The sequence below is a fragment of the Equus caballus genome, chromosome 8 (genome assembly GCF_041296265.1).
Source record: "Equus caballus isolate H_3958 breed thoroughbred chromosome 8, TB-T2T, whole genome shotgun sequence".
NCBI classification, from domain to species: domain Eukaryota; kingdom Metazoa; phylum Chordata; class Mammalia; order Perissodactyla; family Equidae; genus Equus; species Equus caballus.
The window spans coordinates 8,485,961-8,507,886 of NC_091691.1; the positions used below are offsets into that span (position 1 = coordinate 8,485,961).

General features: G+C 51.5%; 1 protein-coding gene across 6 annotated transcripts in view; it reads left to right on the plus strand.

Moving 5' to 3' along the window:
* Positions 1-19,723: 19,723 nt before the first annotated feature.
* AP1B1 (adaptor related protein complex 1 subunit beta 1) overlaps positions 19,724-21,926 on the plus strand; it is a 54,680-nt gene continuing 52,477 nt past the window's right edge. For 2 of the 6 annotated variants that reach the window (XR_011420721.1, XM_070219803.1), the window contains exon 1: positions 20,269-20,516. The gene's annotated coding sequence lies outside the window, so the exon portion shown is untranslated. Of the gene's footprint in view, positions 19,892-20,268; positions 20,517-21,926 lie in introns of those variants that run through there. The other 4 variants (XM_070219804.1, XM_070219802.1, XR_011420717.1 and 1 more) reach the window with 4 other exon arrangements.

Here is a 21,926-nt window from a genome sequence, read left to right on the forward strand (position 1 = left end):
ACACAGCTGATAAGTGGTAGAACTGGGGTCTGAAACCAGGCAGTCCTGTGAGGTTCCACAGCTTTCCACTGCCCTCAACACCAAGCCTCCTTCCTGCTTGTTCTAGAACAACCCATTGGATTTTACATCTCCAGCCTTTTCTGTTACTACTTCCCCTGCCTGGAGTATGTTTTCTTTAAGATGCTCTGAGCTTTTTTTTGGTGGGGAAGATCGGCCCTGAGCTAACATCTGTTGTCAATCTTCTTCTTTTATTTCCTCCCCAGAGCTCCAGTACATAGTTGTATATCCAGTAGTAAGTCCTTCTAGTTCTTCTATATGGGACGCCACCACAGCATGGCCTGACAAACGGTGCTAGGTCAGCACCCAGGATCTGAACTGGTGAACCCCAGGCCACTGAAGTGGAGCCCATGAACTTAACCACTACACCACCGGGCCAGCCCCAGGAGTGCCTTTTCTGACTGCCTTTCTCCTCTGACTGACCAGCCCCTGGTCATCCTTCAATGTGCATTTGCAGCAGTACCTCCTCCAGGAAGGCTCCCTTGGTGCCCTCGCCACCCCAGGCAGGGTTAGGCTCCTCTGCTGGCTTCTCTCAGCTCTGTCTCCCCCATCTATCACTGATCTCTCTTGTTGTAAGCATCTGTTCACGTATCTGCCTCCTCCACCAGACTATGTGTGAGCCCCTTGCCCTCACCTCGGCACCCTCTGTGCCAGGCATCATTTGTGGTTCAGAGGTCACTGGGAAACGTTAAATGACTCCATTTGTTTGTTAATAATCTTGTGGATAGTGGGAAAGTTCTAGTGTGTCTGTTTCAGAGGAAGAAACCAAGGCACAGAGAGGTGACACAATCTACCCAAGTCATAGAGCCAGTGGTAACAGAGCTGGCATTTGCTGGAATGGCCTCCATCTGGAGGATGAGATCCTAGAAGGTGACAGGGGACTGTGGCAGTATCCCTTGCCTGTGGTCTGTCAGGCAAATGGCCAATAATAATAATACTAGTAGCAATCCCATTTTAGGGCTTCTTACTGTGTGTCAGGCACCATGCTAAGCACTTTGCATGCATGCTTTCATTTATGCCTTACCCTTGCCCTGCGAAGTAAGTGCTATGATTAACCCTATTTTATAGCTGGGGAAATAGAGGCTCAGAGAGGTTAAGTGATGTGCTCAAGGTCACACAGCAATTATTTACCAATCCAGGATTCAAAATACTTAAATTATTTATTAATGGTTCAAAAGTCCAAAGGCTTGAAGGGTAGACAGTGAAAAGTCTCCCTTTCCCGCCTCTGTCCCCATCCACCCAGGTCTTCCCCTGGAGGCAACCAGGGTGATTCTCAAGCATCCTTCAGCGCAGGTTTGTGTGTTCACAGACAAACCTGGATGTGTGTTATTCAGAGCCAGGTTTAAACCCAGGCCTGTGAGATGCTCCGTCACCCACGGAGGCTCAGGGCTTGACACAGAGTGCCCACCTTGTCCTGGCAGAAATGAGGGGCCACCAAAAGCCTCCTTTCCCCCCACCCCCCGCCCCGGGCCACCCTCCCCACTGCCATTGTGCCTCCCCAGCAGTTGGCTGAGTTGCCTGCCTGGCTCTACTCCCCGGGCTGCAGCAGAACCTGGGCACTGGTCCAGGGCCCTGCCAGGCGATGGGGAAGGGCTGCGGCAGGCCACGGGGGACCCCTTCAGCCCACTGCAGGACCCATTTTATTACCCTCATGGAGCCTAGTGAGGGGAGGAGCCCGTGCGAAGGCAGGGAAGTCAGAGTGAGCCCAGGGGCATGCCAGTGCAGGGCGGGCAGCAGACTTGAGTTTGAGTCTCCTCTCCACCCCTTCCTGCTCTGGAACCGGGTAGTCGCCTCCCTCAGGAGCTTGTTTTCTCAGGACACTCATGAGGATTAAGAGACCTAGTACCTGAAACTGCTCGGGGAATGAGGTTGGCCCTGGATAAGTGGTATTGGGTTGTTTTAGTTATGGAGGCCTCTGCTCTGAGCTTTTCCAAACTCCCATCTGACCCCTGAAAAGCAGGGAGGCAAGACCCGCAGAACTCTCCTTTCCTTCCACGTGCAGAAGGAATGGAGTGTGAATAAACATTAGGTAGTGTGTTGTTGTTGTTGTTACCCTTATTTCGTGCCTAGTTCTGTATGTAGACCCCAAGGACCCCCACTCCCACCCCATCCCCCCCGGTGACACTCTGGGGGCGAGGCCAATGGCAGGAGTGTACCCTGATGGGAGCAAAGTGGCAGGGGATGTGTGCACGGGTTTGCAGAGTGGGAGAGGGAGGCTAACAGGAAGCTGGGGTGGGTACATGACAGAGCACAGGGCTGGGAGTCAGGCGTCTTGGTCAGCAGCCTTGGCCTGCCTGAGCCCCAGTTCCCTCCTCTGGGAAATGGGGGTCATCTTCCCTCTCCCGTTAACCTCATGGGATTGGGGATGCTCGGACAGGGGAACACATGAGAGAGTATTTGCCACCTGCAAAGTGAAGGTCACAGGCTGATGTGGCCTGCAGACCAGCTTGGTTCAGCCCCGCAAAGGTATTACAAGGATTTCATTTGGAAATTGATAGCGGTCATGGTAGCACCACATTGTGAATGTAATTAATGCCACTGAACTGTACAAGTAAAAATGGTTAAAATGGTAAATGTTATGTTATATATATGTTTTACCACAATAAAAAAATGGGGGGGGGGGCGGGGAGAGGATCTGATTTAGTTGCCATATCATTGAGAAAAATGGAGCCTGCTTTAGCGGGGGCAAAAGGGGCAATTTTGAAAGGCCAAACAAGAGGCATAGGGGGCTGGTTACCCAAACTCATGACTTGGAACCATAGAGGATGGGTTGTCTGGAGGGCTCTGGAGGCTTGGTGGAGACCCAGCCACACCACAGAGGGGAGGGGAAGTACCCTGGCCTCCTCCCACCTGCCAGTCTCCCTTCAGTGCTTCCCATTGGCTAAACCTAACAGGAGCCAGTTGGCAAAGGAGCTTGGGAAATGTAGTTCACAGGGGTCAGCCCCCGGGATGCCAAGCAGAGCAGAGGAAGGCCAGAGACTGGGTCTGAGATCACAGAGCAAATGATGAGTACAGTTGTCAACATGTAACAACGGGGTGATTTAGCATAAAAATCTGGATTCATAGCTTTTCCTGAAACACCCTTGGGCCCTCCGTCCTGGCAGTGACCCTGAAGACTGGGAAAGGAAGGGAAGATGGGGGCTGGGGGGTGGTGAGGCTTACCTCTTCCTAGTCACACTCGGGCACTGGCCTTGGGGGGCCCTCCTGAGGAGTCCTGAGAAGCTGCAGTGTCCCCAGTGATCTGACCAGCACTTCGCGAGGTGTGAGGAGACCCCGGGTCCTCTGGAGCAAGGATCAGAGGAAGAGAAGCCATGAAGACCCTCAGCTGAATGGACGGAGCAGGCAGAGCCGGGGGGGCTGTGGGGTGTGGGGCAGGCTTGGCTCCTAGAAAGAGCACGTTAGGTGTCTGGGACTGTGGGAGCCTTCCTCTTGTAGCTCTTGGAGACTGGTCCTGTAGGCATTTTGGGTTTTGTTTTTTGTTTTTGTTTTCTTTCTGAGGCTGTCAGGCCCTGTGTTCAGACCACATCTTCCAGGACAGCCCAACATGTCAACTTATGGCAAAGCTATCCTGGAGGAAGAGGTTGTGGCCTGGGGCTTTCCTCTGAAAATCCCTAAGGGGGATATGGAAACACCCAGGAGGGGTCTCAGACCTGCCCAAAGCCCCACATGGACTTTGAGGAGAACTGTGCTCAGGCCATGGGCCTCTTGGCTCCCTGGAAGCTGAAAGCCTGGCCCTGGAGTCAGGCAGACTGGCTGTAGCTCAGTGACCTGGGACAAGCCCCTTCACCTCTCAGTAGGAGGGATGCCAGCACCCCCACAGGATGCAGGGAGGGGTGGAGGGGCTTATGCTTGTCAGGAGCCCGCACAGCACCTGGGAGCTGGGTTGTCATGGTTACCAAGGGGCCAGTCCCAGGGCTGCTGTGATGCTCTGGGCTGCCCTCTGACCCCAAGACGGGGAGAACTCCTCGGGTTCCCTCCTCTGCTCTTCTTGCTCCCTCCCAGGCCACACAGCCAGCAGGAATTTGTCCTTTGCAGGGATGTGCAGGGAGAGAGTCTCCTTTTTTGATGAAGCAGCGATGAGGTGATGTCTGGGTTTTTTATATCCCCATTGCTGAACTGGTGCCAGACACAAGAGGCCAGGCCAGATTCCATTAGCCACATTTGTCCTCTGGGCTCCTGGTCCTATAGGGACCTTCCGGGGGTCCAGCATGAGACCCAACAGCTGGGAAGAAGTTGACTGGGGCCAATGAAAGCAGTTCCAAGACCTAGGAGCTCCACTGGGGACCCAGGAAGGGTCCTTGAGAGCCTGCCTAATTCTAGAGTCTTTTCTCTAAAAAAAAAAAAATTATTTTTTTTTCTTCTTACCAGAATAAGACACCCTTTGAGGTGTAGGAATTACCACTAACCCCATTTTGGAGGATAAACTGAGGCCTAGATAGGTTAATTACCTTACCCATAAGAGTCCAGTTGTAAGTGTCAAGTCATAGACTTTTTTTCCTTTTTGAAGATTAGCCCTTAGCTAACATCTGCTGCCAATCCTCCTTTTTTTTTGCTGAGGAAGACTGGCCCTGAGCTAACATCCACGCCCATCTTCCTCCACTTTATATGTGGGACGCCTACCACAGCATGGCTTGCCAAGCGGTGCATGGGTCTGCACCTGGGATCTGAACCAGTGAGCAGGAAGCCGAAGTGGAGCATGTGAACTTAACCGCTACACCACTAGGCTGGCCCCTCAAGTCGTAGTCTTAATCCTATTGATCTGTTATTGATCAGACTTCACAAGCCTGAGTCCTCATTACCGTTCTCCTCAACAGAAGGATCAACGGTCTGGAGAATTTGAGATTGTTGCTGATAATATTATATGATCAAATCTTAAATGGGAAAAAAAAAATCCCTAAAGGTAACACACATTTGTTAAAAAGATATTTGGTTACAAAACTGTCAGGTACACAGGGAAAGTTCCTGAAAGCTCACTCTCTAGAGACAAGCTCTAGATTTTTCTGTGTATTTACAAGTAAATGTTAATATTTATATTCTAAAAAGATTATGCTATACATTCTCTTTTGCAACTTGCTTTTTGCAAATAACGGTAGCTTCTGAAATGCAGAGACAGATTCCCAACCAGGCAGATTTGGGACGAATCCGGTGGGGGAAGCAGCTGGGTAAAGTTTTGCGCAAAAGTGTATGTTGTGTGTGTGTGAGCATTTTTAGGGATAGTGATTATGACTGTCATCAGAATCTTAAGAAAGCTTCAGACCCAAGCCCCTTGTTTTTCACATAGAGAAAGCGAGGCCAAGAAAGTAAGGGCGAGGCAAGTGGAGAGCCCAGCCCCCCGGGGTGGCCTTGAAGGCTGAGGGTGAGGATGCTGCAGTTCCTGGCCCTGAGCATCCTGCCTTGGCCCTGGAGAGGAGCTGCGCCCTGCAGAGCCAGAAGGAGGGTGAGGGAATCAGCCCTGCCCAAGCCACCAGGCAGAGCCTCTGCAGTCCCTGCCAGGAGAGAATTTATGGCCACCAGGAGCTTGGGGAGGTTACAGAGAAAAAGCCTGGTGCAGCTCTTGGGGAAAACGCTGCCTACAGCGCTGTGATGGACCAGCTTCTGGTTGGATCTGGCTCATTCTGGCTCAGAAAAGCCCTCCAAGGGGCAGGCTTGCACTGTGGGCATGGAGAGGGGCAGGGGTCACAGGGCACTGTCACGATCAGATTCCCCCCACCCACACAGCTGGCGCTGGGACCCAGACCCTGGGGAGGGCGCTGGCCGGGCCCTTGTTACTGTGCTCTGAGGGTTATCAGTGCTGCTAGCAGGCTTTATGGAGCTTGGACTGCTCAGGACTTTTCTAGCTGCCTTGAGATGGTCTGATATCAGCAGTAACGACAGCTACCATTCATCCAGCGCGTCTGCTGTGTGGGCCCTGCGCCAAGCACTGTGCCTGCAGGCACTTCAGTCTCCGACCTGCCCAACAGCTCCTCGTGGAGGGTCCCGTATTCCCCCACTTTACAGTGGCTCAGCAAGGCCAAGGAGCCTGCCAAGGTGAGTGGGCTTGGCAGTGGCACCGTGCAGATTTGAGCCTGGGATCCCCAGTGCCTGAGCCTGCGTCCTCAACCATGGGTGCTCCCCTCTGCCCTCCTGGGGAGGGGCTGCCCCCGGTGCAGGAACGACTCTTGCAAGGTGAGGGCGGAGGAGTTTTTGTTCTGTTTGAACTTTTTTGCCACAAGCATGTCACTTTTGTAGTTAAAGGGAAAAAAACATTTTTTTAAATCTGTATTTCTGAAATGATTGGCAAATAGCCCAGCTTGGTGCCCTACATGTTGGGCCCAATAAAGTCCCTCTGAGTCTGGGGTACCACAGGCCTCCTGCCCGCGGGCACCCCTCCCAGGCACCACCTTCCTCAGACTCAGCCTTGGGCTGAGAAGAAGCTTCTTCCAGGGCATTCTTGGCCTCAAAGCAGGGTGGGCTTCCAGGATGAGGAGGCTCATGGGCTGGTGGGGGCAGCAGGAAGGCCTTCCAGGTGAGGTATACAGCCTAGACAAAGGCTCAGAAGCATGGATGAGTGCAGGCTGCTCTTGGCCCAGGAGCGCTTCTGGAATACTACCAAGAGCAGAAAGTGCTATGTTTTAGTCCGGAAGGCAACAAGGCCTGCTCACTCTTGTTGAAACAGCCAGGGTTAGAGGGCCAGGGTGGCACAGGTGGCAGGGGCCACGGTGGGGGGGAGGGGAGCCCAGGCCTTTCAGCAAACCCAGACCCCCCATAAGCTGCTCCTTAATCAAGTCATTTCTTCCTTCAGCCCACGAGTCTCTATTTATTTAGCCCTGCTCAGCACCAGACGCCAAGCTTCCAACCTAAGCTAAGAGAGGAGTGTGCAGTGACGTGGGGCGGGACAGGCACACACATGTGGCTCAGGGTGGCAGTTAAAAGGCAGGCTTTGAAAAGAGCCTGAGAGATAAGGGTTTGATTCCTTGCTCCCCCCCTTACTAACTGAGCGCCCATTATGGACCAGGCCCTATGCTGGGCGCTGGTGGGACAGTGAGGAACACCGTTGTCCCCACAGAGCTCAGAGCCCAAGGCTCTCTCTGAGATTGTTTCCTCATCTACATAGTAGAGATCATCATAGTGCTCCCTCACCCTGGGCCGTGTGTGTGAAGACGAGAGAATGCCAGGCACCTGCCGAGGCGTTTGCTCTATAGGGCAATTATAATGGGCAGCTGGGGAGTGTAGGGGCTGAGGGAGCTCCCTGGGTGAATTCTGCCTCAGCTCTCTGCTTCAGCCAACCTTTATTGAGCATTTACTGTGTGCCAGGCACTAGCACAAGCAATTTGAACTTCATCACCTCATTTCTTCTTCTGGCAACGTTATGAGGTGGGTGCAGCTCCCCCCACTTGACAGATGAGGAAACTGAGGCTCAAAGAGGTGAGTTAACCACCCCAAGGTCACACAGTGATGGATTCACGCCCAGAACTCTCACAGCCAGTCTACTGCACTTGCCAGGACACAGCCTAGGGACCTTCGGGATTGTTCCAGAAGACAAAAGATGTGTTATGTATGCGGGCTCTGGAGTCAGAGCCTGGATTTGAGTCCCAGCTCAGTCATTTCCTTGCTGTGTGATTTGGATTGGTTATTCAACCTCTCTGAGCTATAATTTTCTCACCTGTAAAATGGGTTGATAATGTTGACCCTACAGAGCAGTTGTGAGGTTAAACATGAGACAATTGATCTTGCACATTAAGCGCAGTGCCTGTCCCTTGGAAGAACAGGGTATATGAGGGGGGACCATTGTCACTGTCATTATTTTGGGCCACAGTTGCGCCTTCCTGTGCTGTGTTTCAACCTCAGCCTCTCTGGCGGATGTAAGCACCACCCACAGGGATGTTGAGCCCAGGCTGACCCAGACTGCCCTGGTCTCTGGTTCCCCCAGCCTCAGCCCTGAGGCCCAGGGCAGCGAGAGTCTTGCTGGGCAGACCCCTGAGGTATGCTCCCGGGGAGCTGATGAGGCTTCTTGCACTCTCTCCCTCAGTATCTAAACCTCTGTTCTCTAGCAGGTCCAGACCCTCTGCAAGGTGCCCGGGACTGTGGAGAGTGGACAGACAGGGCGCCTGCACTCGGACGGTTCCTGGCCTGAGGATGACGGACATTCACAGAAACAGTTATGCTGAGAGGACAGTCCCAGGAGCACTTCTAACGGAGCCCAGCCCCGACCTGAGGGTCAGGGTGGATGCCCTTGGGGACGACTGGGAACAGGCCTGGGGAAACGGACTTGCTCAAGCCAGTTTCAGTCAGTGGCCTCACCTCCCCAGGCCTCTTGTCTCTTGGCTGCTTCTCCTCTTGTCACAGCCAGCTCTGGTTGTCCCTGCAGGACATCCGCCTCTGTCGTTGAGAGGTGCCCTTGGGCTGCCACCAGGCCTCAGTCCTGCAGCTCCCAGGGGGAGGGCATGTCCAGGCCAATTCCTGGGAGCCCACCCAGCCAGGTGCCCGCTGGCCGAGCCCTGGGGGAGGAGCCTCAGGACTCTGGGCCCTGGCTGAGGCTGGGGGAGGGGTGTCTTCCATGACAGTGACCCCCCTCATGCCTGAGCTCCCTCTCTGACCCTGCCTTCCCTACCCCCTGCCTCCTGAGCTCCCAAGGTTGTAGCCACAGCCCCCTCCTCTTCTCCTCTCTCGTTCTCTTGTCCCCCACCCAACCTCACCACCGCCACCACCCGCCTCATATATCTCATCTTCTCTCCTGCACCCGCCTGTCACCTTCCTGCTCCTTAGGCCTGACCTCCGGGCAGTTTCAGCTTGGCCCTTCCATCTGGACGTCCCCAGAGCCCCTCCACCTCGCTGAGCCCCCAAACTGTTCTTTGATCCATTCAGTAGACAGCTAATGGGCACCCACTGTGCCTGGCCCTTGTTGGACATTCACAATTCACAGGAATAAAACAACACAGCCTACGCCTTCCTGGGGCTTGTCTTCTTCTATGTGCTCATTCACAGATTCATTCAACAAACACTTCTTAGGCTGGGGCAGGGGGTGGCCCCCACTGTCAGGAAAGCTGTAGTCTATGCCCCCTGAGGAGTCCGGAAAAAGCAGAGGCTGTACCGAGTGACAGCTAAGGGCGTGGGCTTTGGAACCAGGCAGCCAGGTTCTGCCTCTTGCCGGCTGTGTGATCTTGGGTGAGTCCCCTCCCCTCTCTGAGCCTCAGTTTCCCCTTTGTAAAATAGGGAAAGTAACGCAAGCCACTTTGTAAGGTTGTTGTGGGAATTAAAGGAGATGGTGTTTGTAAAGAGCACAGCTCCGTGCCTGGCACATACTAAGCCTTAGTAAGTGATGACAATGATTCAGAACCACAAATCCAGTCATTGCAGAGGATGGGAAGGGCTTTTCTAGGTGGACGAATGTTCATGGTAATGGAGGAGCCCAGTGGAGGGGCAGCAAAAATTTCCTGGAAGAGATGCAGCTGAGTGTATGCGGCAAAGGATAGAGTGACTGGCACAGGTAGAACGACATGAGGAATTCAACAGGAGGTCGATACGACTGGACCTCAGAGTGGGCGGGTGAGGGAGGAGAGGGGCGAGGCTGCAGAGGTCACAGGGGCATCATGCCAGGTGGAGAGCTGGACCAGGGAAGATTCCAAGAAGGGCTTAGGCACAGGCTGACCATGGTCACATGTATTTGGAACCTCCTTCTGACTGGAGACTGGATCAGGGGAAGCTGGGGATGGGAGGGTGGTGAGGAGGCAGCTGCTGGCGGCTGGGTGCCACCCTCGGTGGGGTGCAGACAGGCTGGGGAGCTCACACCCTTGGCTCCCTTCCCCAGGTCCTGACCCAGCTGGGCCAACAGAAGCCTCACCACCAAGGTTTCATGCCGGTGCCCTCGAGAGCAGCTGAGCATCACCCCTGCACCTCCAAAGCCACCTGTAGCGCCCAGGTGGTAGTGACCAGGTGGCTCAGGAAGGTGGGTATTGGCTGAGGTGGGTGATCATACTAGCACCAGGCTCTGCTCACTTTTCTCCATGCTGTCCCTACATTGGTTCCAGGAAGTAGGGACTGTTACTATCCCCGGTTTACGGAAGAGGTAACTGAAGCTTGGGGGGTTGAGAACCTGGCCCAAGGTCCCATTACTGCTGAGTGGTGGCAGAGAGAGTCAGAACTCAAATCCAGGGTTCCCAGTTCCACTGAGTGTCCTGAGTCCCCAAAATCCAAAGACCAAACCCAGCCCTGCATTGTTGTTCATTCATTCACTCCGTTCATTCATTCACTCATCGACACTCTTGTGAGCCCTGCCTGGGTGCCCAGCTGCTATGTCAGGCACTCTGTGGGTGAGGTGCATAGGCAGCAGCCCCTCCACTCCCAGGGGGCTCCCCTGTGTGCAAAGGACAGCAGCTTTAGCTGAAGCCGAGTGGTGGGGACCCAGGAGACCAGGGACACTGCCAGCCCCCCTTCTTGATGGCATCTACCAGACACAGATCCCAGCAGTGTCCTCTTTGAGAATAGCATCTGTTTGGTACCCAGGCAAGTGAGCCAGGTCAGGGCAAGGGAATCAGCCGGCTTGGGGGTTACTGGGTGAGGGATCAGGCAAGAGGCCAACTTGGGGGCACACTGAAGTGATACCTTCCAAAGGACAGCCCATGGGAGGTTACGAAGGCTTCCGTTATCTAGTGGGTTTGGGAAGCTGGAAACTGAGGTTCAGCAGGTAAGTGCCTTCTCACCTTAGACACCCAAGAAAGACGTGCAGCCATGGGTACTCCCACCATGGCCTGAGCTCAGGTTACTCTGTCACCCTGGAGAGGCCTGGGAGGTGACCCCTGCCCTGGCCTTCAGGCCCCTGGAGCATCTGTAATTTGTCCCCTGGGTTGCAGCCCTCCATACCATCCCCCCATCAGGTCCTCTGGCCCCCAGTGGGCTGGAGCTCTTCCAGCAGAACGAGTGCCTATGGGTGGAGGACAGGGAGGCTAAGACTGGGCAGCTGAAGGAGCAAGTAAGCACATGTGTGAGGGGGTGGGCCCGACAAACAGACCAGCCAGCATGGCCAGGAGGCAGTTTTCCCTCTCAGAGTTCATGGTCATGACCACAGCAGTTTCCAGCGTAGATATCCGTGCATCACTTGGCATTTTCACACTCAAGTTTTCATCCACTTCTTCCAGCTCGGCAGGTGGGGAGGGCACCATTGTGATCTTCGTTGTGCAGATGAGGAAAGAGAGGCTCAGAGAAGGCAGGTGACTTGCCCCAAATCACACAGCCAGGCCAGCTCATCTGCTGTCCAACATCCTGTTGCACAGTGAGGGGCCCAAGAACATGTCCTCTTTCTGGCCCTCCAGCCATGGCCTGGCATGGGCCAAAGTGGACATCATCCCGGTGCTTTACCACCACAATGGCCATGTCCATTACCAGGGACCCACCTTGGGCCAGCCACTGTGCCAAGTGCTCCACATTCGTTCACACAGTACATCCTCTCAGCAACTTCCAAAGGGGGCGACATTGTGGTTACCATTTCACGGTGGACGGAAAGGAGGCACAAGCAGGTTAAAAATTCACCAGAGGCCACACGGCTAGAGCCAGCACCGCAACCCAGGTCCTCTTTCCCTTTTTAAAAATTGAGATATAATTCTCATACCATAAGATTCACCATTTTAAAATGTAAAATTCAATGACTTTTAGTATATTTCCAAGGTTGCACAACCATCACCTAATTCCACAACAATTTTTTCACCAAAAGAAACCCCATACCCATTAGGAGCCACTCTTCATTCTCCTCTCCTCTCCAGCCCCTGAGCAACCACTAATCTCCTTTCTGTCTCTACAGATTTGCCTACTCAGGACATTGCATATAAATGGGATCATACGCTATGTGGCCTTTTGTATCTGGCTTCTTTCACTTTGCATAATGTTTTCAAGGTTCATCCATATTGTAGCATGTATCCGTGCTTCATCCTTTTGTATAAGTACAGACATTTTGCTTATCCATCCATAACCCAGGTTCTTTTGACCCCAAAACCCAGATAGTTTTTGCAGATGGTCCTGGGTCTGACAACATGGCCTTGGGGTTGTGGAGGCTGTGGCCTCGCTGCCTCCCCGGTACATGCCGACAGCATCTGGGTCGATGAAGGCGTGGCTGAGGAGCTGAGGTGCTGCCACATCAGCAAAGGTTCAAGAGGAAGGTTGGCCAAATGGCATGGACACTCAAGGCCCCTGGAACTGCCCGGGGGCTGTCAGGGGCTCCTGTCCTGCATCCCAGGGGTTGTGGGTAGACTTGGACTCAGAATATAAGAATATAGATGTTCCGCAGAGATGGGCCCACTCATCCACTCCTTAGAGTTGATAGTGCTGTTAGCTTTAATAGTATAACCGTAATGATGCTATCATTGTGAAAGCGCAAAACAGGGCTTTGGGGTGGGGGGTGCTCCACCCACCGGGCTAGTTGGCTCACTTTCCTGAGCACCTGCTGTGCACCTGACCTTGAGTGGCCTTCTGTGTGTGTGTGAGGCATGGGGGGCTTACACAATAAGAATCACCATCTTGGGGACTGGCCCCATGGCCGAGTGGTTAAGTTCCTGCTCTCCGCTGCAGGCAGCCCGGTGTTTTGTTGGTTCGAATCCTGGGCGTGGACATGGCACTGCTCATCAAGCCACGCTGAGGCAACATCCCACATGCCACAACTAGAAGGACCCACAACGAAGAATATACAACTAGGTACCAGGGGGCTTTGGGGAGAAAAAGGAAAAAATAAAATCTTTAAAAAAAAAAAGAATCACCATCTGGTTCATATTCATTATCTCATAGCAACCATAGCACCTTCCAGGTAGCTCTCATTTTCACAGATGAGTAAACTGAGGCCAAGAAAAGTAAAGTGACTTGCCCAAGGTCACACAGCTACTGATTGAAACCTCTGTATGATGCTCTAACCTGGGCCTGATGTCAAGGACCTGCTCAGAAATGCCCAGGGAGCCCTCCCTTCACCAGGCCCTCTCCCCTGCCCTGTGCTTTGACCTCACCGACAGGAGTTGTCTGTTGACAGGGCATGTTCCCAGGAGGGTAGGTCTGGCACAGGGCCTGGCAGAGATCCACAAATATTTATCAAAAAGAATGAAAAAATGAACAAAAATTTCCCAATTTGTTTTTGTTTTTTGAGGAAGATTAGCCCTGAGCTAACTACTGCCAATCCTTCTCTTTTTGCTGAGGAAGACTGGCCCTGAGCTAACATCCATGCCCATCTTCCTCTACTTTATACACGGGACGCCCACCACAGCATGGCTTTTGCCAAGTGGTGCCATGTCCGCCTCCGGGATCCGAACCGGTGAACCCTGGGCCGCCAAAGCGGAATGTGCGAACTTAACCACTGCGCCACCAAGCCAGACCCCCAATTTGTTTTAAGCAGAGAACACTGAGGCACCGCATCATTCCCTGGGTCCTCCGACCCTCCCACAATCTGGAACAGCCAGCCAGCTTGTTCATTCATTCAACAACTGGTACATGAATAAGACAGTGCTGAAGTGAATGTGGTTCCAGTTCCAGTTCTGATGGAAAGTCAGAGCAGAACAGGCCAGCACGGGCTGGGTCAGGCCTGCCCTCGGAGGAGAAGGTCAGGGAATGTAGCAAGTGTTCCCTGGAGGAGAGAGCAAGGACAGTTAGAAGGCTGGTTAAGAGCATGGACTTGGGACCAGACAGTCCTGTCTCTGTCACCCACCAGCTGAGTGGCTCCAGGGAGATTGAGTGTGGGAAGCACGTGGCATGGGGCATACAGCACCTTCCTGTGGGTGAGGGTAAAGAATAGGGCAGCCACAGCTGATTCTGGAAGAGTAAACATGGAGGGCAGTTGATGACAACAGCTCAGTCCTGTGGGGAGCTCAGGGAGGATGGCAAACCTCCAAGGATGGAGATCTGGAGACCCCCAAGGTTGGGGCTGCTGTTGGGTCTGGTCATAGGGCTCTCCCAGGACCTGGTGGAGAAGTGGGCTGTGAGCTCAGCCTTGCAGAGGGGGCTCAGAGAGCTTGATGGGGAGCAAACAGGACGTTCCGAGGGACAGACGCTGACTACGGGCCTGCCAGGATACGAGGGCAGAGGCTGCTGGCCAGGTGAGGCAAGAACGCCTGTGCAGCCCCAGGATAGGCTGGCCTGGCTGGGGAGCTGGGCAGGCCGTGTTCGGGGCACCTAGCACGCCTGAGAGCAGCTGTGGTGACCTGGCTCCTGCAGGGGGCAACCTGAGTCTATCATGAAATTGGAGTCCCTCGACCCAGGCAGCATTTCACCTCCTGCTTCAGCAGGGATTTACCCCAAGTGTGGAGAGTAGGGGCTGTGGGACCAAATGGACTGTGTTCAAACCCAGCCACGGATAAGGATGCGTTAGTCTGGAACAATGATTGATGTCTATAGTATGCTCCCCAGGCACCAGGCATTGGGCATTACCTCCTTTGGTTCTCATGGCAGCCCTGTGGAATGGGCATCTGAGGAGACAGAGGCACAGAAAGGGCAAGTGACCTGCTTAGGGTCACACAGCTAGAAACAGCAGAACTTGGGTCCCAGCCCAGGTCCATGTGATTCTGGGCTTGGCTCTTCCCAGCTGTACTATCTCCCTCCCAGCTCAGCTGCTTTCCAGCTGTGTGAGTCTCTTTGTCCTCCCCTATGAAATGGGAATGACAACTGTACCTACCCCATAGGGTTGTCACTCAGATTAAGGGAGACAGGTTAACTCAATGATTTTTGTGTGCAGTGTGGCACATGATGATTTCTTGATGAATGGCACTGCCATCATCATTGCCACTATCATCACTATTATTACTGGTAAGCCGGAAGCCACCTGAACGGTCATCCAGTCCAGCCACTTCGTTGTAAAGATGGAGAAACTGAGGCCTGAACAGTCAGTGGATCACACAGTTGGTAAGCAGCAAAGGAGTAACAGAAATCCTCATGAGGCTGAGCCTGCCACCTCCAGCTTCCCCACCCACATGATGATAGCCCCAGGCCCTCCCACGAGGGTAGCCCCAATGGGGGTCCCGGGTGACACTAACCTGGCTTTGTGCCCTAAGTAGCCCAAAGTGGAGCAGATGGAGCCTCAGCACCGAGAGTCCCTACAGGGGCAGCTGGCTGCCTTGCACAGGGAATTTGCCCTGCTCACCCTTGGAGACCCCACTCCTCCACCCTGGATTCTTCCTACCTCCCAGCTACCCTGACACCCCTAGGGACATCACCACCTTCCTAGACATGGCTTCAGAGCCCCCTGGTGGCCATCTAGGGCTGAGCTGCAGAGTCTGAGCTTCAGAACGTCCAGCTCAGCCCCAGCGGGGAGCCTAGCTCACATGTGCCTCTTTACCCAACTGAGTTCTGGAGCAGGGTCTTAACCCGGAAGCTGAGGCCCAACCTCTGCTCCTGGAGAGCACATGACCCCATCCTGGTGGAGGAGTTAATACCCACCCGCAGAGTCCCATCACCAGATTTTGTCTGGGATGCCCACTTACCAAAGTACCCCCTATGATACAGAGGATCTGATTTTTATGTAGGATTCTGGGTTCCTTTTGTTCTGTTTGGCCCATGAGTCAGCAGGTAACTGCAGCTTTTTGTTGTCAGCCCCAGCTTGGGAAAAGTCTGTCCTCCTCCAGCCACAGATAGCCACAGGGCAGTTAGGAAAGCTGGGCACTGAGCAGGCCTGTCAGGAGGACCTGAACCCTAAGGACTCGTCTGCTCTGAACCAATGTCCCTCTTCTGATTCAGTCAGGGTTCAAGCAGAAGCACCGGGCCATAGAGAGTAACAGATTTGTCACAGGCATCTGAACTTAGGCAATTGTGGTAGCTGCATAAGCGATCTCTGAAAGGCTGTCATCCTTGAGTCTGATGCTGGAGCTTGAAGCCACAGGGCGGGCTGTTGGGAAGGACAGAAGGATGTAATGTTGGGGGAGGGCAAGAACACTCTGGAATCCACAGGCCTGAGCTGAAGCCCATGCAGACAGACTGAAATCCAAGTCAGGACTTGTTGCTGCCGACCTTGATGGTGTGCATGGAGGTCGTGGAGAAGCCAGGGCCCTTCCTCACAGAGCTAAACACACACTCCCAGCCTAGGAGTGGAAGCCAAAGGCCCATCCCTGGGCAGCAGGGGCAGTTGTAGGCCTGCCCCTGCCTCATACCGACAAAGTGAGCCAGCCAGTCCACTTCAGCGTGTGTGAGCTACAAAATGTGCTGTTGCTTCACTTCTGCCCTCCAAATCTTGCACAAGAACCTCTCCTGTGGCCCACCCAGGGAAGGGAATCTTGAGAAGTGCCGTTCATTCCAGCAAAATGGACACGTTAGAGATCTTCCACAGCTTCTGAGGTGTCCATCACCATCCTTCTGGCTCTTCTAGTTCCTTCTTGTCCTCTGCCCTCCCTAAGTCCATTATCCATCAGAGAAGAGAGCCCAGGCGTTGGTGGCCCACAGACCCGGGCTCAAACTCTCAATCTGCCATTTACAAACTGAGCCTTGAGCCTCAGTTTCTCCATCTGTAAACAGGGATAATAACAATACACAGCCTGCAGAGGTAACCTGAGGATTAGAGATAATGCACAGAATGTACCAGGGTGGTGTGTCCAGGTAACAAAGTCAATATTAACCTGAAGAAAGCACAATTCATAAATGTCGTCTGCACTTAAAATCATGATCCTGGGGTAGTTTATTTAGAAAAGTGGTTGATTCTTGTGCTGGAGCAGAGAAAATGAAAGAGCCTGGAAACATCTTGAGTTAACAAGCAGGTAAGGAAGAACTGAAAAAAAAATGATGAGGGCTTGTAGAAAGGAGCCACCCTGAAGGAATCCCCATGGGCCGAAGCTGGAAAAAAGGGTCAACAAAGTAGATAACAATAGAATTGGGTTATAATTCGGAATAAAACATTCATGAGTTCATACGGATAATAAATCATTGAATTTAAGTAAACAGATAATTGAATATGGATAGAAATAAGTGAATAAACAAATTAACAGGATAGAAAGGGCAGCTCTCCCCTACAGCAGAATTCCAGTTAATAATTGTGGAAAGGATGAGGGAAGAGAAGAATCATCATTAGGCAAACACCATAGTAATAATTGTTGCAGGCAAGAATCATTGAGGGAGGCTAAAATTAGTGGACAAAGCGTGACATGAAATAGGATTTTGCATACTCTCAAAGTATTTCCCCTCAAGATATTCATTAATTACAAAGGAAAAATAGTAACTTGACAGTGGAGAAACATTGCATCCATAACCTCGAACAAGTGACCGTGGCTGACACCACCAGTAATAAGACACACCGAAGTGATGTATCATGTACCCCCTGATACGGTGCACCGAGAAGGGCACATCACTTTTGTGGCATTGCCAAAAATGCATAATGCTTAAAGTCGATCAATCAAAGGAAAGACAGAGAAACTGTCGCAGACTGGAGGAGTCTAAAAAGACGTGATGACAAAATGCAATGTGCGATCCTGGATTGAAACCTGACACAGAAAAAAGACATTAGTGGGAAAACTGGTGAAATTTGAATAGTCTGTAGTTTAATCAACAGTATCGTATCAACTATTTTGAGTCCCGGCTTTGATCATTATACAGTGGTTAAATAAATGTTGATATTAGAGGAAGCTGAGTGAAGGGTAAATGGGAACTCTCTGCTCTTTTTGTAGCCTCTCTGTGAATCTAAAATTATTTCAAAATGAAAAGTTTAAAATAATTTTTCAGATTCAAAACAAAGTACAGTGAAAATCTTCTTTCCTCCCCTGTCCTTCAGCCACCCAGGTCCCTTCCCCACAGGCGCCAATGTTATCAGTTTCTTATGCTTCCTTCCAGAATAGTCTGTGTGTATGCAATAGCTAGTCTCGATTGTATCTATGTTGTTTTATCTCTTTGTCATCTTGGCATCTGACTTCTGCATTCCTCAAATGCCTGGTGATCCTTGGCCTCTGCCTCAGCCTTAAGGGAGGCACTGACAGCTGAGTGACAGCTCTGACATGAGTGGGCTTGTCCACTGTGGTCCTTTCTGCCGAGATCCCTGTTTCCTCCCTGTTTTTACTATGATACTCCCCTCTACTGAAGGGTGTCCCGTGGTCCAGCCTCCTTGGTTTTACTCTTTTCTGAGAGTAAACGTCAGTCTTCTGCTGGATGATGATGGGACATATGTCTGGTGGCTAGATTTGGGGAAGGATCCGGGGGTGTCTAACTCCTTTTCAGACTTTCTATCAATCCTCCAAATTTTAGTCCGTTTTTCACTCCCACTTCCAGAAGTTGCTGGTGCCACGAGTTCCTGAATCTTTGTGGTTCTGCAGTAGAACTGGGGTGCTTCTTGGCTTCTCTCCTTGTGGCTTAGGATTCAGCTAAGTTGGTAACCTTTTATCCATCTGCTTCCTGCTTCTAGTGTTGTCATTGTTGTCTCCTTTTTTGCTCTCATTACTCTTGTGGACTTAGACCTTTAAAAAACTCCTTTAGCCACAATGAGATACCGCTTCACACACTTTAGGATGGCTATCATAAAAAAAAAAATCCAAAAACCAGTAAATAAGTGTTGGTGAGGACGTGGAGAAATTGGAACCCTTGAGCATTACTGGTGAGAATTTGTAAAAGGGTGCAGCTGCTGTGGAAAACAGTATGTTTGTTCTTCAAAAACTTAAACATAGAATTACCATACGATCCAGCAATTCCACTTCTGGGCAGACAACCTAAAGAATTGAAAGCAGGGACTTGAACAGATATTTGTACACCAACGCTTGTACAGCGTTATTCACAACAGTCAAAAGGCAGAAGCGACCCAAGTGTCCATCGATGGATGAATGGATAAATAAAATGTGGTATATCCATACAATAGAATATTATTCAACCATTAATATTGAAGACATTAAGCCAAGTGAAATAAGCCAGACGCAAAAGGACAAATATTGTATGATTCCACTTAGACGACGTACCAAGAATAGTCACCTCCACAGAGACAGAAAGGAGAATGGTGGTTCTAGGGGCTCAGGGGAGAGGGCAATGGGGAGTTAGTGTCTGAAGGGTTTCGAGTTTCATTTTGGGAAGATGAAAAGAGTTCTGAAGACGGATGGTGGTTATAGTTGCACAACAGTGTGACAGTACTTAATGCCACTGACGTGTACACTTAAAATGGTAAATTTCGTTATATATATTTTATTAAAGTTCTAAAATTCACTTTCTGTTGTTTGAGTGGGATTTCAGACGGGTGTGGAGTTACATACATGTGTTGAATTCACTCCCTTACCCAGAAGTTTCAGGAGTTATTGAAAAGAGAGTTTTTATTTGCCAGGTGTAGCATGCATTTTCTGATTTTATTACTGATTTCTAGTTTTTTAGATTGTGATCAAAGAATGATGTATGAACTCCAATTCTATTTTATTGGACTTTACTGATATTTTCTTTGTGTCCTAATTTATGGCCTTTGATAATCACAATCACTACCACCTATTTAGTGCTTGCTAGGCATTCCTCTAAGAACGTTACTTACAATAGCTAGTGTAATTGTCTTGACATCTGTATAAGGTAGGGTATAAGTCCCATTTCCCAGATGGGGAAGCTGAGGCTCAAAGTGCTAAGCACACTCCTACGTACACAGCCAGGAAGGGACCAAGCTGAACTAATAATACAAATAGCAGCTCCTATTGAAGGAGGGTTTATAGGTTGCCAGGTACTGTACATAAATTCTACAGTTTAATCTCTGTAGCAACTTAGCCTGGAGGCCCAATCAGCCCTATTTTCCAAACTGGAAAGTGAGGTCCAGCTCGGGGTTTGAACCCAGGTGTGGTTCAGCACCTGGGCCTTTTCCATGACACCAACGGAGGGTGGTTCAGCCCTCTCTGGGGTACCTGAGAAAGGAAAGCAGAGCCCTTCAAGAAGCAGTCTATGGCAGCAGTGAAGCCACAAAGGGGTGAGCAGGATTTTGCTCCTGAGACGACCAGGGATGGTGTAATGAGAGCATTTGCACCAGGAAAGAATGAGGGCAGAGGAGAAGTCCCGGCAGTCCCTAGGCCTGTCTGCCCTGGAGTCTGTGCCAGGTCTGACCTGAGCGGGAAGCATATGGAGCTGCCCACCCTCAGCAGGTGTAGGGCTGGCGTTGTCGGTAAGGTTACAGCCAAAATCACTCCTGCCTCCTTCTGGAAAAGACCTGAGGCAACTTTTAGAAATTTGTAGGATAAAAACAACAAAAACAGCAAGCTAACAGAAATTGAAGTAGAATAATAGCAATAAGAAGAAGAACCTAGAAAGAAGTTTGGGACGTAGAAAGGAATGCTGGGGGCTGCCTGTGGGAAGCTTCCAAAGGGAAGGGCGGCAGTTAATGTCACCAGTGGGCCCTCTAGTGGGCATAGATGGAAAAAACACTTAATTTGTTCAACGTGTTTGGTAGGCACCAGCGTGGAGGCAGGGTGGGAAGGAGACGCTCTGAGATTCTGTGTATCAGAAAGAGGAAAGGACTTACAGCGGGTCCTGCCTGAGTCATTTGCTGAAATCATAAGAATTCCCAATCTTCCTCTGATTGGATGAAACCTCATGAGGTAGGTAAGGGTGGGGTGAGGGGGAAAATACGGGCCCTACAGTCATCAGCCCTGGCCTTGCCTCCCAGCTCGGCCCATCGTTGCCTTGTGAAGTTGGGAATGTTCCTCAGCTTCTCAGGGCCTCAGTGTGCTCATCTGTAAAGTGGGGGTTACCATAGCGCCCACCTCTTGGGAATAGTGAGGGTTAAACGAAGTGATGGATGTCAAGGGCATACAGTGGTGCTTGGCCCATATTGGGTGCAGAGTTCTTAGGAAGGAGAAACTGAGTCCCAAAGAGGTGGATAGGCAGCCTGCTCAATAGGGTAGGGTAGAAAATGAATACGACTTGCAGAAAAGTTTAAAAACTTCCCCCTCCAATCGGGAGGTGATGTTATTTTTAGCAATGGTGTATCTGTTGGGACAAGTCCATTCTCTGTCTAGGGGGTGCTTGGCCATCACTGGCTCTGCTCCATCTATCCTGGAGCAAGGGGCGCCTCCTGGGCCCGGGGTCTCAGAGGGTCGAGGCGGGCCACGCATACCCTAGGTGTGACTGTTGTAGACAGCTGTCAGTGTTGGACAGTGAGTGTGACTCAGGGAGTGTGGCCAGCTGGGTTTGGAGGTTGGGGTGGAGAGAGAAGCCTCCGAGAGGCTCCCCTTCCCTGCTTCCGTCTCCCCGCTCTGCAAGCTGTAATTATCCAGCCTTTGGCATTGAGCTGTGCCTCCTCTTATTAGCATTATATTTTTAGTTCCCCTGCCAGGCTGAGCTGTGAGAGAGGAGGCCCAGGCCCACAGGGAAGTGGGGAGAAATCAGCTCTGCTCACTGGCCTGTTTTCTCATCTTTACTTGGGGACAGTCGTGGAACCTTGAATTGTTGGGGGAGCTCAGTGAGTTAATATGTGGAAGAGCCTAGCACAGGCACTCTTCATGGTAACTCTCAGTAGCAGTAATAGCATCCTTCACAGTTCATGCTGGATGTCACCTCCTCCAGGAAGCTGTCCCTGACTTTCCCAGGCTGAGTTTGGTGCCCAAGTCTTCTGCGCATCCCTGGTCCTTCTGGGCTGTGTTATAATTGCCCCTTTAATGGTCTCTCTCTCACATTCAACAGTAGCCCCAAGGAGAGGTTGTGCCACATCTTGTTCACTGTTGTATCTCCAATATGGCTGGCTCAGGTAAGAGTGACAAATAGATTTTAGGTGAATGAGTAGGACTTAGGAGAGCACATATCCTGGGGCTCTGGGACCAGACCCTCAGCTCTGCCACTCAGACACTGTTTGACTTCAGCTCCTACAGTTGCAGTCCCCCTACCTCCCCACCCCCCCGGATAAATGGCGCTGATGTAAGGAGCAAATGAGACCCTCTGTGCACGGCCTGGCATACGACAGGCGCTCCATAAACATTCATTGCTTGTTTTGCAATTTCTGATTAAATGCC